Source organism: Saccostrea echinata, unplaced genomic scaffold, assembly GCF_033153115.1.
Source record: "Saccostrea echinata isolate AGI-Se365-2 ecotype Australia unplaced genomic scaffold, CSIRO_AGI_Sech_v1 ptg000054l, whole genome shotgun sequence".
Taxonomy (NCBI): domain Eukaryota; kingdom Metazoa; phylum Mollusca; class Bivalvia; order Ostreida; family Ostreidae; genus Saccostrea; species Saccostrea echinata.
This window is the reverse complement of record NW_026889803.1, coordinates 57,792,644-57,798,643: the sequence shown is the minus strand read 5'-3', so window position 1 is coordinate 57,798,643 and position 6,000 is coordinate 57,792,644.

Here is a 6,000-nt window from a genome sequence, read left to right as displayed (position 1 = left end):
TAAACTCCCTTTTTGCAGCTTTATATTCTCTGTATGATTGAAATTCCATGCCACGTGGTCTGTTCTGTATAATCCACACTGCTCTCTTTTGTCGATTGATAACATGAAGTTTCTTTACATCTCTGTATTTCCAATATGGCTTCAGATATGATCGATATCTCTTTCTCGGAAGTGATCGTTTGGCAGCATTCAAAAAGATAGTCGTTAGGTCACCTATATACTCATCAAGTTGATCTTTAGTTTTTCCCATCAAATTGGTTCCTAAGTTCTGTAACCCTTCCTGGATACATTGTCTGTATAATAACGCATGGTCATTTGTAATTCGTTTCCAGTTTACATACACGTCATCATCACTTTTTTCTGAAGTCCATTAAATGTTGGAAGTTCATACGGTAAACAGATATTCAGAAATATCGGAAGATGATCTGAGCAGTTAAGATGCTTATCATCCATTGTTCCATACGAGTCAATAAGATCTTCCTTGTTCTTTTGGATAATAGCGTGATCTATCGTGGATGTCTGAGTTCCATTGTGTGCCATAAATGTGTAATCAGGGCCATGCGACCTTTGCTGACTTGTTACGGATATTAAACCTCGTTCGACCATGAAGGATTCAATAATGATGTCTCTATCGTTTGAGTGGTGATGATTCTTGACTCCACGTTCCTTCGACAGATGTGCATTGAAGTCGCCGAGTATAAATATTTGATACTGGCCAATGTTCACTGTATGCCTCAAAAGTTTCTCTACACTTTCTACTGATTGTTTGAATTCATATATCGAAATGTTGGTCGAGGGTAGTAACACTCCAATGACATACCGGTATATCTCAATGGTTTCAAGTTTCATAAGCGCTATTATCATTCTGTCCGTATATTCGTGTTCAGTTGGAAAGACCTGGACTTGTTTGCGCTACATGAAGGTAATTCCACTAAATCCTGTAGATCTTGTACGATTCTCCAGTTCGATAGGAATTCGTTTATCATGGATACCATACGCATTGATCTCAGTGTGAATCGTGTCTAAAAACCCTTATTTGTTCAGGTAAAAGTCAATGTTCTGTAACAACAAAAATATCACTTTCGTCCAACAGTTTTGTCAAATATGGTGTGCTATACATTATGTCACGAGTGTTCCATGCTTTTACGCGTATCATTGTAATAAGTGTTAAAAGCAAATACACAAGACACACTTCTGATATATTTCCTATGTAACTATTCATCATTACGCCTATAGTTACGTTCCCGTTCAGTTTGCCAAGGCCTCACAAGTATGCCTTCTGGCCAAAATCCATATTCCAGTGCCTTATCAGAATCCTCTGAGCGTACATTCACCGGTAGAGTGTACGTATGTTTCCGTTGCTTCCATAGCTTTAATGCAGTCACATGTGTTACACATACATTTCGCTCCATGGCGTATCTTTTGATGGCATCAGTTATGTCGTCCAGCTCTCCATCTGCTTCGACACGTGACATTAGAAATCTCTTTATACGTGGATATGACTTCACTCTGCAAAATATATAACCATCATGTTCTTGTGTCGAGTCCCTCTCTGCTGTATCATTGTCTATACTGCGACTAGTTTGCACGGCTCCATTAGTTTCTAGTGTCTTTCGGATTTCCTTGATTTTCTTGTGAATGTCCGCATGGGAATCTATATGTTGCGACGTCCTTTCACCTGTCACTCTAAAAGTGCGAACTTCATTATTTCCAGGTTTCTTTCTACTAAGTTGTACACTGATTGAGCCTACTGATGGTCCAGTTGGGTTTTTGTTTGGCTCAACCCGTTCAACGTCGGCATACGTATCATTAAGTGTGTTATTTGTGTCTAGTAAGCCCGCTTCACTTTTTTTAAGGATTCCTTGTGACAAAATTGTACTTTCATAATCTCTATGTCTTTTTCTCTTTGGACAATAACTGATCGTAGTTCATGAACTTCTTTAATGAGCAGCGTGTTCTTATGTTAAAACCATTCTGTAAGTTCACTTAACTTATCTAACACGAAAACTAATAAGAATATTACAAAAATCTGAAGAATCAATGGGAAACAGAAGTGTCCTGAATCCAGGCGAATTACTAACGGCACCATTAACCCTTGGTTCATTTGTATTAATAGGGCTATTGTTGTCGCTATTGTCACTTTGAATTTTGGTTCATACTTTTTTTGCTATTTAAACGTTAGCTTTTAAAATACAAATGTGTAGTGAATACAGAGTTTGGGAAAGAAAAATATATAAATTTCTTTTAGATTATGATTAGTTGAAGAAATAGTCTTATTCATTATCAAAAATATTTATTATCAAAATATTAAATATAATGAAAAAAAAATCAATACTTTAAGACTGAAATATAAAAGTTGACCTATATTCTAATGATTAAGAGAAGAGAGAATGCATTGACCACTATGTATAAATATAAATCGTCTTTTAATGGCATAGAAAATGTTCCACTTTTAATATCATTCTATAAATGCAATTTTACAAAACTCAAATTCCTATTTCTTCAACATAGAAAAATTAACAAATATTATCCATATTATCCATCATTTAGTGTTATGATCAGAGTAATTCCCCTTCTCTATAGAAAATGAATGTACATGTACCCCCAAAATAATATTTCCTCTTTTCTGATTTTAAATTCGCAGATTTTTTTTTGCAAATAAAGTTGGTGAGTTCTTAAGATTATCTATAACAAATCAAATTTTCAGTGCAACTACTTGGATATTTAAAAATGAATTAAAAAGACTGAAAGATAAAAAAAGGGAGTCTCCATAATCATGAAAACTTAATATTATTAGCTCTCTTTTAGCCAAGGGCCATGAATTTAACAAAAATGATTATCCACACATTAACCCCCATATTTTCATTTCAATATTTGATCCCTAATTTTGGCCCATATCCTAAAGCCTGGATTATGTGATTGTTACATTTGAATGTGCACTGTCTGTGGATTTTTAATAATAGTGGGATATATAATGGGCCTGATGATCTTGTAAAAGATTTTTAAAGCCTTTTCTCTAAATATTCTGATATAAACTTTGATCCCCTGTGGCCCCACCCATCCCGGGGAACATGATTTGAATCTGCACTATCTCGGAATGCTTGCAGAATATTATGACTAATTTTGGCCTTTCTATTCTTGACAAGAAGACAAGATATTTCCTTATTATATTCATTTCATCATTTCACACTTTGAACATTAACTATATTTTCCTGCCCCAGGGACCATGATTTGAACAATTTGATTCTACTTCATATGAAGAAGCCTTAACATAATTTTTTTCTTGGATTAGAGATTACAATTCAACGTCAAAATAACATTTCATCACCAGACAGCTATCAAAATACCTGCTCTTTGGACAGGACACCCTTTCCTATTCTCACAGTTGAACCTTTAAGCAGATAAATTGTTCTGTTACAGCTGAACTACAAATATTAAATATAAATTAAAACAATCCTCTTTACTAAATGAATCCATATCAAATATACATTGTATATATTAGCAATTATATCACAAAGAGAACTGAATGACAAATATCATTGCACAACCTGCAAATCATAATTGTGAAATTTGATGACCATATAAATATCCACAGTATTTTTGACATTGAAATATAAAAGCTGTTGGTGTGATTTTGAAAACTTATAATATATTTATTCCATTCAGGCATTATAATGACTAAATAATAATTTTGTTCTAGTATATAATGTTATTAAAATTATCCTTACAATGTTAAAAAAGGGCAAACCTTCAACTCTTACGCCATTGTCCTAAAATGATCCTACAAGACACAAACATTTAAAGACATATAATGAACATTATAATTTGACTTCTTTATTTTGATATTAAGTATATTCTAGAATGAAATAAGTCTGATTAATATGCAAATACGTTTAGATATGAAAGTTAATTTTTCAAATTTAATCAATGACGTCTTTCTTATTAAAAGCCATTTCAACTGAGGCTCTCTGGTAAAGCCCATTTTTGTGTAGAATAAAAGAATATTTTTGTGTGTGTGTCAAACTGTGACAGTTGATAATCACAGAAAAACAAACATTGTCGCGCTAGCAGACTTCTTTAATTATAGCTATGTACTAAATTTACAATTATGATGTCACAATTTTATGTTTCATATATAAAATACATAAAGTCAATAACTGTTTATTGTCACAGTGTTATACATCATAATCAAAAATTTATGAATTCAATAATTGTTTATTTCTTTATGCATAATGCGCATATAATAGTTAAATGTACATTATGTATTTGTGGGTCTTTCATACCATTTTATGGAGAAGCTAGGATGTCCAAGATGTACTTAAATCTGAAAAAGAGCAAAAAAATTTCTAACTTTTTATAAAACAAATATCTATAAAGAAGATGGGTGAACAAGGCGGGTGAAGTGCCTATAGTGCGACAAACATGAAGTAAAAAATAAAATCTCAATTATATCAACATTTTCCTTGATATTTCTTCTAACATCAAAGTATACTTTATGTAAAATCTCTGCTATTTACAAAATTCTCACAACGACTGAAATTATTTGCCTATGAAATAGCATACACACACTAAAGAGGGCTAAAAGGATTATTTTCTCATACTTAAACAAACTTTTTCGATATGAGTGAGTCTTCGCTCCATTTTTTTTAAAGTTAATCCTAAAAGTTTGCACAAAAATATACATTTTTTGTTTTAAAAAAAACATGGAGCAAAGACCCACTATGCCTAAAAATACACTTTTATGACAAAGAATTCGCATTTTTTCCGAGAAATTCTTGAAGTCCATTAAGTCCAAGGTCATATAACAAATATGATTTAAATGTCAAGTGCTATTCATCAGGAGCTGTGTAGCATAGTGGTTAGCGTGATAGTCTCAAAGCATTAAGAATTTTTTGTTAAGGCTCGAATCCCACGAATACCTTTTTATTTTTTAATAAAAGAATAATTTTTTCCGAGATCTTTTTTTTCCCCAGAAAGGGGAAATGTTGATCATAATTTCATAAATTTCAATAATGAGAGCTTTACTTTAAATACTTAATTCACAAATTGAATATGATTTTTTTAAATATCTGAAACTATAGGCATTCTGCACGCCTTGTTCACCCATCTTAAATATTCTCTCAAATAAAAATTCAAAACATTATGCACTGTTAATGTTTACATTAATTAACAGGTGTCTTTTTTTCCTATTACAAATAGATATCTGAAAATTGTTTATTAAAGTATTTGATTAAAAAGTGATCCTTGTACTAAGATGGATGATAACTACAATGAGAAAAAATGAAACTCTGTGTTCTTTGGAAGTTGAAAGTGTGAAATTGGTAGGCACAAAAATATTCCAAGTTATTATAGACTGCATGTTTAAAGTTTTGGTGTAATATGCATGTGCAAATAAAGCGCTTTTCATAGATAAATATGTGATATCCGGTGATAAGTATTTGAGTTGTATGAAGAAGAAAAAAAATTGTATGTTGCCCATGAGATAAACAATAGTACATGTAAATACAATTTCCAAACATACACACATAAATTTCATACTTTTAACAAAAAAGTGAAAATTAAAAATTAAAACCCAGTTTCCTTTTCTACATGTTACAGAGATCAAAATTTTGGCCTTATTTAGATCTGTGATATGGAAAGATCATTTTAACACATGTAAATAATTTTCATATAATTATGCATCTACATTTTGAGCTCCTTTCTATTGCTTTCTACCCCACCACCCCAATTTATTTACTAATGTGTTTTTAAAATATGACATCATATAAGAGATGCATCAAATATTTTCTCATCAGTAGGCTCTATTCAAACCAATATGACTGATATATAAACTACTGAAAATATTATAGTACAAACTGTAAACAAATGTAAACAGACGTACATAGGTAGACAGTAGAGGAAATTCGGCATGCAGAGCTTACATGGTACCGATAGAATCCTGAAGTAAAAAAAAATTGTAAGGAAAAATAATGACTTTGAGTGTGATAACATATACCTATA